The 12,606-nt window shown below is 46.6% G+C and overlaps 1 protein-coding gene across 7 annotated transcripts in view; it reads left to right on the forward strand.

The window, feature by feature from the left end:
- Nucleotides 1-12,606, forward strand: part of LOC142486593 (uncharacterized) — a 330,856-nt gene that overhangs the window by 24,849 nt on the left and 293,401 nt on the right. The window contains exon 2 of one of the 7 annotated variants that reach the window (XM_075585175.1): nt 11,130-11,305. The exons of the other annotated variants lie outside the window; for them this stretch is intronic. The gene's annotated coding sequence lies outside the window, so the exon portion shown is untranslated. The remainder of the gene's footprint in view (nt 1-11,129; nt 11,306-12,606) is intronic. 7 annotated transcript variants of the gene reach the window in all.

A 12,606-nucleotide genomic window follows, 5' to 3' on the forward strand; every position in this document is an offset into this window, starting at 1 on the left:
GCGCGGATGTGAGGACGGCGGCGGGACGTTCCGGGGGACCCGGCGGACCCGGTGAGGAGAGGGGGAAGCCCCGATCGGCTGGCCTCTCCTCCGAGGCTTCGGCGCGCGCCCGGGACATCCCGGCACGCGCCAGGTTACTGTCGCGGCCGAGACCGGGCAAATGCTCAAATAAACTCGGCCGCGACAGTATTTAACTCTTCGGAGGCGTCTCTCATTGAACGTATCTCTGTTTTCAAGTAGCATCTCTCCTCCCGAACGACTTCCATCTCTTTTTTGAAGTAGCAAATCTCCTCCTGGGAGACTTTAAGCTCTGTATTAAGCCTGTCAATTTCCTTCATAGAGATTTCCAGGAATTCTTTACTTTTAGAAGCGAGGCGCTGATCCTCAGCAGCATCAGCATATGCCATCTCCAGCTCACCTGACATGACATCCAGGTCACTCTCTAACTGGTGCTTTTCTTTTTCCTGGAGAACACATTTAGCAATTGCTGAGGATAGACAGCTCTGTAGTGCAGCCTTGGCTTCTTGCGCTTTATCTAAACGTCCATGAAGACAATCAATCTCTTTTCGTGCAGATTGAAGTGTCTGAGTTAGGGCATCTTTTCCTGGATTAAATACATCGTTCTTTTCTTCCACTATTCTTGGGATAAATCTGTGAGTTGCCTTAAGCTGCAGCATCTCTCTTTCATCAAATGAAGACTCTGGGGTTAAAGGTTCATCCCTAATTTCAACTTCCACAGTAATACCTCCCTTCTTTTTCTTCTTCTTCCTTGCTTTGAGAAGTTCTGAAGAATCAGTGGTATTGTGTTCACATTTATTGCTCAAGACTGTTTTTTGAGTGGGAGCCATAATTTCAGACATGGGGAAACCACACTTCCCAAGAAACCATTAAAAAGAGGAAATGTGTCTTTAAAGCAGAAGCATTAGAATGAACAACAGAAATATTAGACAGAGAGACAAGATAGGAGAGCTGACCCTTTTGAGACCTTAGCATCATTCACAAAGATATCATAAATGCAAGGAAAAAACATAAACAGAGAACCCTGCAGTTAAATCTGAAAACTTTGATATCAGGCATAGGGATATCACAGGTTGCAGAGAAACAAACTTTATATGGGAACTTGCAGATAAACCTGAAACCTTAGAACCAATCATAGGAATAACTACAGATTGCAAGAAAATCACAGCATGCAGCAACAAAATAATGGGAGCACTTTTGTCTTTTGAAATGGGGACCCTGTGAACAGCAGTGGTCCAACCAGGGAATGCAGTAAATCAAGGTAACCGTCTTAAATAGAAATGTGAGTCTGAAAATGTGCAGTGGCCCACCCACAATGCAGGGACAATTCTTGTCCAGGTAATGAAAGTCTGAAAATGGCAAAAACAGGTACTCAGGGAGGATTTTTTTTTTTTTTGTAAAAGGGAATTCTTCTTCTCAAGGAGAAAGTGGCACAAAAAAACACTGCAGAAACCTTTGCAGCAACAAAACCTTCCAGATCCAAACTGGGATTTTTTGAAGGTTCTACTTATACGTTACCCACCGCGTTAGCCTATTTTAGACTGACTTTGAATTAATATCAATATGCAGATATGAAGACACAATTCATTAATATATTTAGTCTCATCAATTGAGTACTGAGACCTAATATATCCTAGATTTTCAAGTAACAGGTATTATACTGAGATACCACTGTAATTATCGTTTACAGCTAAGTTTATGTGACATTATACTCACTCTAGTGTGTCGTTGGGAAGGGGTTAATAAACTCCACCTAGTGGGACAATTGGTATCCCAGGCTATTATAGCTGATATAAATCACATGTAATACTTCGGATGCAGATACAGTACCTGGGTTCTTTTGTTAACCTTGTGTTAACTTGTTGTTTGGTCCTATATAAAGGAGACTGTCCCACACCTGTGCCTGTAACCTCACATGTCACCTCTTAGGCTGTGGACCCACTGCCAGTGCTGCACGCACATCAGTGAGGCTGGCGGAGCGTGCAGCAGAGTCCCCCGGTCTGCAGGAAGCTGCAGACCAAAAGACGGTGGAAGGCGTAAGGGGGAGGGTTCGGGGCGCGGCCATGACATCACCCGGCAGGTTCGTCCTCATTGACTGAACCACCGGGGGGCGTGGCTTAGCGCTCCGTCACCCGTGGCCAGCTCAATTTTCAGGTCTGCCTGAAAACTCGGCGCGCGGCACAACGCTCCCCCTCACAGCGGGCCCGGCCCCATTGAGGAGCAGCTCTTGTCCCTGCAGCATATTCCACAGCGGGCGCTGCATTAGCCAGCGAGGACCTAGCCTAAATGCTGCGTCTCAAGTTTCTATCTTGCAGTTACTGCCCAGATGGAGCAGACATCAAGACATAGAACAGCACCCGATATAGCAGTTAATAACATGGCATGGGCTTACTTCCAATATAGATAATACTTAATCCCGTATGAATCAGAAAGCTGTGTGACTGGGGATAATCCCTGTGTGCTGGTTTTCCATTTTCCATGCAGCGTATCAGTGATTCCGCTCGTCAGTATTTGTGTCACATGCAAGAAAAGTGGTATTCAAGATACAAAGCTTTCATGCAGGATGTGGAGAAATATGGCAACAAAAGTAAAAAAAATAGACCTTAATTCTTGTGACGATATGGGTTGCTGGCATCACAAACTGTTATGAAGCCCAGCTAGCTACCCCTAAATCTATGTAACTTGGCAACCTTTGTAAGGTTTATTTTGGTCAAATGTATTTAACCTCTGGGGAAGAACAGGGAATGTGTAAATGTATTTCCATGTCTGTAAGGGTGTATTTCAAAGTCTGTATTTGTTATTACCTGTAAACACAATCCCACAGTTTAGTGAATCACAATTCTTCTGTAAATGTCATTTTGTCCTGTTCAATCAGTGCCCAGAATATTCGGAGTGAATTAAGTCTGGTCTACCATGACAATTCTCCTCCTATTTCCCCATATAAGCCCTCCCTATAACTCTTCCTATTACCCCATATACTGTAACTCCTCACTATAACTCCTTCTATGCCTCCATATAACCGCTCCTTATAACTCCTCTTATTGCTTCATGCATGGCACATGCACAGTCGGCAATGTGACGTCACACAGCATTGTGTTGCCGTGGCATCTTGACGGCGCTGCATCAAATGATGCTGAAGGAGGAGAGCAGCACCAGGTAAGTATCTAAGGGCTAACACACACATTCCCAGCTAGCTCAAACTCCTGCACCCACCACATCATGATTATATATTTATGTCAAAAAGAGTGCTACTGAGTGTGGCAAATGTATACAACAAAAGACAGGGGTGCCTAATGCTACATCCAATTGACAAAACATATATGGTAATAAATATAGTTGAAATACTTCCATAATAATAATAATTACTTGGTTATTTAGTTAAACCCTTTGGCCAAAGCGTCATAAGCCTCATACCAACGTCAAGGTATAACCAAATTAATGCAGGTCCTACACTACACTGTGAACCCTTCCTTTGACCTCTGTATGAGGGGAAAGAACCATAGTAGATCCTGTTCTTGCAGCAAAGTGAAAAGACCTCCCAAGTTAAAAAGGTGAGGAGGAGTGAGCTCTGGAGAGAGGTGCCACCTACCTCCATACAACTGTTGCAAGTCAGAAATGGATATGTTTTTTTTTCAATTGGATGTACAGTAGCATTGGGCACCCCTGTCTTTTGTTGTAAGTATCTAATGGCGGCTTATTTGTAAACTCACCACTGACCACCCCATATAACTCATTCTATTACCCCATATAACCTCTCAATATATCTCCTCCTGTTGCCCCATATAACCTCTCCCTACAACTCCTCATATTACACCATATAACTCCTCCCATTACCCCATACAACCTCTCCCTTTAGCTCCTCCTTTACCCCATATAACTGCTCCCTAAAACTCCTCTTATTGCTCCATATTACCGCCCAATTTAGCTGCTCTTATTGCCCCATATAACTGTAGCCTAGTCCCCTGGATATCATCTTTTCTTTGGCCCTAACAGTACAATTCCTGTTAGACCCAGACAATGTGGGGCTCTCTCATGGAGGCATAGCTTCTTGTTGCAGCCTGGATACACTATTGCTGTATCCAGGGGCTGGCCTATCGTCTATGTGGCGATAGAAGGGTTAATCAGGCCATTAAGAAAGGCATTATACCCGGCTGATTAACCCTAAATCGCATTGGGACTGAAGGGATTAACTGTATATGCACACACTGCTCTGTTTTCCCCTACACCATCTGCCAATTGGTTTTTAGACACGAGGGAGCTGTGAGCACTGAACCAAGCGCTGATTGAAGACGCGTGGCTATGTATGGGTGGCCGTGTTGAAAGTATAGGTATACCCTTCACTGCGTTGCCCAATAGTCACTAAATCTCTTGCTCACTGTGTGACCCAATAGTGTCACTAAATATCCTCCTCACTGTGTGACCCAATAGAGCATTACTAAATCTCCCTCTCACTGTGTGACCCGATGGAGAGATTTAGTGGTGCTCTCTTTCTGTGTGACCCAATAGTGTCACTAAATCTCCCCTCACTGTGTGACCCAATAGAGCGTTACTAAATCTCTCCCTCACTGTGTGATCCAGTAGAGCGTCACTAAATCTCCTCCTTACTGTGTGATCCAATAGAGTCACCAAATCTCTCACTGTGTGATCCAATTCAGAGTCACTAAATCTTCCCTCATTGTGTAACCCAATAGAGAGTCATTCGCTCATCCCCAGAATCCTTTGCATCTAACGGATTGCCATATACTGAACCGCTTGGGGGTAAGAAACTGTTAGGTAATATATGGAATAACACAATATGGAATAATAGGATAAGCCTGGACATGAAATCGACATTGCTCAGTGTTAAATAGACAGTAGATAGTTTAAGCAGGCGGGTCTGACATAATTCTGGAGACTTCATGAAGAAGCACACTCCACATCTGAAGATCTGGTGAAGAAAAGGATACCGTTGTTTGGGTCATGCCGATTCTTGGTGTGTTTAAACTGCCGACCAAGAGATGGCAGTCCTCTAGAGGTCTCCCCATGCAGGGCGTCTGTTGACAACATCACTTATCGCAACTTTCGCCTGGTGCTTCGTCAGGGACATAATTAGAGTCCAGTTTTAGTCGTGCTTAAGTAGTCTAACATAATGACGCCATTACCCAGAACAGGTGGGAAAGACAAATACAAAGTGTCAAAACATAAAGTATACTTATACATTCAGTAATGTAACATATCAGCACAGGAATGGAGCAACCAAAATTCATAAGGGTGGAGAGCCTTGGTGAAAAAACAAAAAAATGCCTTGCAACACTGTGACGGGAGCTTTGTGACAGGCTATGAATAATACACCACCAAGAATATAACTGGGTTGAACTGAACGAGGCTTAGATATGATAAAATATAATTTATTCCTTGAAAAAGGTGAACACACGAGATTATACAAATAACAGACAAAATATGGACACTCACTTAAGATGGAAATGATGAAGCAGTCATAATTCTGGACTGGCAGTTCATACAGCAATCTTCAAAATCATCAAGACACGAAAGACAATAGCCATAGGCTGAGCCTGGTTCTTATACAATTATTTCCCATTGAACACAACCTAAACCCAGCCCCTCTCATAAATCAGTGGTGAGGTTGACAGTTTTCCTCAGAGTAAAACTCCTCCCACCCAAGAACGTTTAAAAACTGCTTTTCCTATCTAAATAACTTCATAACTTCAGTTCAGTATACTTACTGGCACGCGAGACATATTAATACATTACCGTGTAATACTAAAATTAAGAGAGATATTAATATATGTCTCTTAGTACCTGCCAGACATCAGGTGTCTGTAATCCTTATGTGCGAATCAGTCCCACGAATACACATATGTAGCTTTTAGCACGTTCAGCCGAGGACATCTCATAATATTCTTATATTTAATGAGGTCACTCATTCTGAGATCTCCTTGCGTAACTGCACCCCTGGCCCCCATAACCCCTGGTCAATAAATCCTTTGAAGCAGGGACTCCTGTGTAGTGAACATTTGTCACCGGTGCTATATTTCACACCCAATGCCCCAGCCTGGGTCAAGCTGTCTCTACCCGCAAGATGTGTTAACATACACCAAACCCCCTCTGTACTTTTCACACCCAACTTCAATCAAGCCTTTTGAAGCCCAGATATTTCTGAAAAGACACACCACATTTGTATTTTCCTAAACTGTAGCTCATTAACCCCTTAAGCCCCAGTGTGTGTGGTGCAGACACTGTCACAGAAACAATACATTTATACAGGGGAATTAACAGTTGGATGGCTGAAGCAAGGCAAAACCACATTACTGGACCCCAGTCCAGTTAACCCCTTGTTTCCCAGGTGAGAGTAGAGGGTGGCCAAATGGGGTGTAACCCCTTTAATCCCGGGCCAAATCCCCTCTCTCTTGACACCTCCCCTGCTCAATGGGTGCCTGGTGCCCCAGCTGCCTTCCCTGGCACTGGGACACAACTGGCGTCCTTGAAGCACTTAATAAGTCCTGAGGGATTGGCCTGGCAAAATTGTCCTCCGGCATTGTCCAGTACATTGTCCTGGCCACAGTGGACAGTGAAGTCCAGATCCTGCTGAGCAGGGCTCCACCGTGGCTGCCAGGCATTCTCAGTTGCCTCCCTCTGCCCCCCACCCAGTGCCTGGTGAACCAAGTCCATGGTGAAGGGGCCCCTTTGCAGACCAGGCAGCATATTGCCCAGAAATTGGCATGTCTCTGCACCAGCGAGAGACCAGCTAGCAAGCACAGACCATCGCTTTCCTGTCAACCAAGTCTGGGAAAGAGCTATGTCACTATCCTGTAGGGACCCTACCTGCCCTGGCCCTGTGCCCACCTGTAGCTGCTCTGCTAACCCTTGACTCTCCTACCTGGCTGCCTATCTACCCACAGCCCCTCCTTTGGGAACCCTGGGGAATCTGTCAGGGGGGTCACTCCTGGCCAGACAGAACAAGGGACCTCCTGCCTACCTAGCCCATCCCTAGCTTCTGCCAGCTGCCTGACACCCCACTGACCTCCTATCTCCCCCTGCTCCACAGTGTCTCCCTGCCTAGCCTCCCCTAGGCCCAGCACCTCAGCCCCTGCTGATGACTCCTGCTGCTTACCTCCCTGCAGCCCACCTGCACTCCTCTCCCCCCCTGGGCAATCCTAACCCAGACCCTGGAACTATCTGAGTGCACCTACCTCCCTGACCTTGTCTCCCCCTTACCAGGGATGAGCTCAGGGTCACCTCTCCAGATGAAACCGCCTTAGCTCTTGGCTGGCAGGTATCCCTGGGGTGGCACAAGCTGGCCACTGCCCATGATACCCCCAGCCCATAGCCAGGCTTCAATAGGGGGTTGCGGATCTGAAAAAACCCCTGAGGCTCTGCCAGGGTAATGGGGAACTCTAGCTGCCATACCTGCTGCTTTCCCTCCATGGCTACCACTAGCCCTTCTTCTGTCACTGAGATCTGATGCTGGCTACCTACCTGCAGTCTCCCCTCACTCCGCTTCTCCCTAGCTAATCCTAACCTGGATCCTAGGGACACCTGATTGAGGCCATCTCCCTGACACTGCCTCCCCATTACGGGGGATGAGCTCAGGGTTGCTGGTGCAGATGCACCCACCTTAGCTCCTGGCTGGCAGGTAATCTGGGGGTGGTCTAACTTTGCCACAACCCCTAATACCTCCAGCCCATAGCAAGACTGCAACAGTGGGGCTCTTAACCGAGAGTCCCCTTGCTGCTCCGCCAGGGTAATGGGGAAGCCTGGCTGCCCTACAAGCTGCCCTTCTTTCCCCTCCCCTGGTACCCCTATCTCCTGCCAACCCCCGGTCACCCCTATAGTGAAACAACGTGGTACAAACATAGGGAAAAATAAGTCAGGGTCACTCTGCGACTTGGTCTGGCTTACCTCGCTGGTCCCCGCAGAGACCGCCGCCTTCGTTGGTTCCGATTGCAGGGGGAATGGAGTGGCCGCCGCCGGCATCATCTGGGCCGGGCAGCAACGGGCCTCTGCCGCGACAGCACCCGGGTTGGGTACAGGTACAACGGTGCAGGACAAGGGTCCCAGGTCTTTGTGGAGTAACACGGTTCCCGCCAAACCAGGTAAAATAACCCCTTCCCGCAATCCCTGTCCCTCCCCACTCAGAAAGGGCTCCGGAATCACGGCTCTTCCGCCGCCGTCGCCGCCATGGGCGAGCCCCGGGTAGCTGATCGATGGCTGCCACACTCCACCGCTGTTGCCGATGCAGCCCGGCCAGGTTCTCCAGGGGAAGTCCCGTGAAGGGTTATTGCCCTGGCTGGGCGGGAGCCATCAGAGGATGGCGACCCGCGCGTGACTCGGGGATGCCCATCTACACAGTTCTCGCATGGAAGGAGGTCTCCGGCGGGACTGAAGTACTCCGGATTGCCGCAGGTAAGCGGTTGGGAAGTGGAGTGCTGCAGGCAATGAGAGCGGCTGTCAGCGCAAAGCGGTAGGGCTGAATCCGCCCGATCCTCATGGGAGGGGGGCTAGAAGCGGACGGGGACACGGAAGGTGCCTCTAGAGGAGAAACGCCGCCTCAGTATAGGGAGAGGCTCCCAACAGCGGGTCACCCGCCAACAAGGCTGCCGAAGAGGGATCAGGGTGGGGAAGAGGGGTCATCTTGCCCTGCGCTATCTAGGGGGAGAGCAGATCTCTCTCCTATACCCCCTCCTGTATAAACAATCTACAGGGGGATCAGAGCTGCAACCTCCAGGAGAACCCCCCCTCAAGAAAGTTTTAGAAGGCTCCATTAACACTGTGGGGACCCACAGAATAAGATATCCACTCAGCCAATATCAATAAAAGCAAACAGCCAGAGCCGGTCAGCCATATCTCCCAAACTGCACCAATTCACATAAACTTTAGAGTGAAATGCCAAAGCTTGAATACCATATTCTACCTTCTCCACCCCGCTTACCGTAGAAGTCAGTCAATCCAATTTCGGGAACCCCGGATTCCCTCGCTGGGGACTATGTGCCCTCCCAAAAGAAGAGGGTGCGCACATAGCATCCTGAACAGTTCAAGCTAAAATGGCGTCTTGAGGCTCATGCTCCGAAAGGTCCTGGACTCTTTTCTAAGCTTTTGTTAGCAATCTGGCCTTGTCTAATCAACACACGAGCGTTTCTTATCTACTATGGTCTCCAAACTCCCAAACCCAACAAAAAGAAAAAAAAAACAGAGCGAACTGCGAGAATACTTTAAAAAACACGACAGGTCTTCAGCACTCAGCGCAGCATCAGGAGAGGCCCCATCTCGAGAACACTCAGACTCTGATCCAGGGTGGAGATTGAAAATCTCTCCACGAAATCTGACATGCTTGCCTTCTATAACAGAATCGAGTTACTAATGCAGAAGGCAGTAAAAGATCTTAAAGGAGAAATTCCATCCCTCGGAGAACGTACCATCTCCCTAGAGTCAAAAGTAGATGCAACAATCACCCGCCAATCCCAAATGGACGATGAACTCAAAGAGGTAAAGGCTCATCTTATGGAAGTCAGAGACAGGCAGGAAGATATGGAGAACAGAGATTGCTGCAACAACCCCAGGATACGGGGGATCCTGGAGTCAGAATCAGATTGTAACAGGGGACGTATCCCTGTTCAGAAAACTTGCCTCTAATCCAGCTGGTTAATTGACCAGCACCTGGCTGATTGGCGGTTTGTTAGAGAAAACGCTCCTCCTGAGATTGGAAGGAGAGATTCCTAAGCTCAAACGTGAGCTGAACCAGGAAACAGAAAGACAGAGACAGAAAGGCACTAGTCCACAACTGGTCTGACCTGTGGAACAAACAGATGTCTTGAGCTGCAAGCTGACAACAAGACAAAGGGGACAAGATTCTAAACCTGGATCCTGACATTGCCTTATCACACAAGGGTCTGGAACCTAGGAGAACAAAGAAGCCTCCCCCCTACAACTACAAGAGACAGATAAGACTTTTCATATAAGACTGTTATCTATATCTCTCTCTATACTGTATATATAAATGTCTCTATGATTTGGCTGGTGAATCGCTGGGCTAACTACACAGTTAAAGAGGGCTGGACTACAAGTGTAAGTATACTCCAAAGTGGAGCACATTTTGTTTGCAGATTTTCACATGTTTGCTGTGTTTAAAGGGACAGGCGCAATAAAGCCTTATTTTAATTTCACCTTAAAACAGTCTCCATTGTGTAGCAAAACAAAAATACTAAAATCAGCGCTAGACCAATATTGAACAATATTTAACAGTGCAGTGCACAGAATTAAAAAATATATATAAATGTGAATAAGCTGCCTGGTAAATCTACTAAGGGAACTATCTCTAAAGTACCCCAAAACCAATATACAAATACAAATATAGAAATAAAACCTGGCGCATTTGTACAAAGATAATGTGCATGAACAATTGTGAATGTAACAAAACAAAATCAATGTGAATAAAGGATATAGGTGATTGATTTGAGTGGAGTCCCTTCTTTCAGATGTTGATAAATGAATGAATAGACAATAGACTCAGTTCTCAATCAACGTTGAAAAAAAGTTTTTTTCCCTTGCTGCAGACTGTTATCCTGTAGTATAAGACAAAAACCGGGGACAAAACATTGCGCAGTATTGTTTTTTCAGCAATGAAGTTTCTCCCATATATGACTCAAACAAATGCCCACTTACTAGATTTAAGATGGGCAGCATGCAGTGGAGAGAATCTGTATTCATGGTCTTCTTCTAAGAAGAAACAGAGGATTGCACAATATCTAAAAAACTTTAATAACGCCTCCAGTACTTGAACAGAAATATACTCACAAGAACCGTGAGTTTAAAATCAAATTAGAAACGCCCGACCCGGCAACCCAACAGCAACATGCAGTCTCAGGTAGTCCTTGCCAGTAACCGCGTGTGTCTCGCGTTGTTCAGGCGAGAGCTTGATGACGTCACCACCTCCGTTCTCAGATGGGTGACTGAATGAGTGTCCAGGTCTGCGTCTCCTTAGGCTCCTCCCTACGTGTTTCGTGATGGGGAACGTCACTTCGTCAGGGGATTGTGTCACAACGGAGTACTGGAGGCGTTATTAAAGTTTTTTAGATATTGCGTAATCCTCTGTTTCTTCTTATCCCTTGTTGGAGAATACATACAGGAGACCAGGAACAGATGAAGGAGATAATTTCCTGAGAAGGAGGTTCTTCTAGTGCCCATCGGGATCAGGAATACCAAGTGGGGTTCGTGTTAACCTGAAAACGTCTGGATCTAGAAGACCACGAATACAGATTCTCTCCACTGCATGCTGCCCATCTTAAATCTAGTAAGTGGGCATTTGTTTGAGTCATATATGGGAGAAACTTAATTGCTGAAAAAACAATACTGCGCAATGTTTTGTCCCCGGTTTTTGTCTTATACTACAGGATAACAGTCTGCAGCAAGGGAAAAAAACTTTTTTCAACGTGGATTGAGAACTGAGTCTATTGTCTATTCTTTCATTTATCAACATCTGAAAGAAGGGACTCCACTCAAATCAATCACCTACATCCTTTATTCACATTGATTTTGTTTTGTTACATTCACAATTATTCATGCACATTATCTTTGTACACATGCGCCAGGTTTTATTTCTATATTTGTATTTGTACAGTCTCCATTGTGTACCTATGCACATGTCCTCTTACACAGAAGGTTTAATAGGCAAGTGGCTAACGTCAACTCTCCCAGATTTCTCAGGAGTCCCTCTCTCTGGACATTGGCCAATAAACCCTGAGAGTGAAGCACCAACCGGGCGACAAGCCAAGAGATGTGGTGTTAAGGTTTCACTATTTCAAAGCAAAGGAGGCCTTCAACACAGCGACTAGAGCATCCAGAGACCTTAAGTTCCAGAACATACCTTTGCAGGTGTACGCAGATCTGGCCCCATCAACACTGGCCAAAAAAAGAAGTCTGCAGGAGGTAACGGCAAAACTGAGAAACCACAATGTCAGGTACAGATGGACTTTTCCATTTGGTCTCATGGTGAGCAAAAACGGGAGAACCCAGACACTTAGAAACCCTGAAGATGGCGAAGCCTTTCTTGACCATTTAGGCATGTGGTCCTCCCCTCCAAGATCCTCCTCAGGCAAGGGAAGCCCTTCCACTCTGGTCCTTTCCTGGTCAACGGTCCCCGCAAGATGCTCTCCCAGCCCGGATTCTCCAGCGAAACAGTCCGCTGAGGAAGCATCTAAGCCCTGAGATGTCTAGCGGATCCTGACCCAGTATGGAGGCTTTCCACCTCCCCTCACCAGGTTATTTTTCTGACCGGCCCCAACCTCTGATTCCCTACATTTTAATCTTCAGTCCAGAAGAGGTCTGCTAGACGGACCCCCCACCCCCCCACCCCCCACCCCCCTTAACTGGAGAAAATCAGCTCTAGAGGTTCGTTGCCGAGATCTGAGGACTCTTTCGCGCCGGCAATCAGGAAGAGCTGGTATATCTATTTAACCTGTTTATTTTTCTAAAGGTTTAAAGGTTATGCTTAATAATCGAAGGCTAGTTGCAACAATGCGCGGCTAGAGACCTGTTTGATGTGAAAAAATGTTAAAAGAATATATGTTGTATTTGTTACAATGTTCCCAAGGT

This window comes from Ascaphus truei, unplaced genomic scaffold (assembly GCF_040206685.1).
Source record: "Ascaphus truei isolate aAscTru1 unplaced genomic scaffold, aAscTru1.hap1 HAP1_SCAFFOLD_97, whole genome shotgun sequence".
In the NCBI taxonomy this organism is placed as follows: Eukaryota; Metazoa; Chordata; class Amphibia; order Anura; family Ascaphidae; genus Ascaphus; species Ascaphus truei.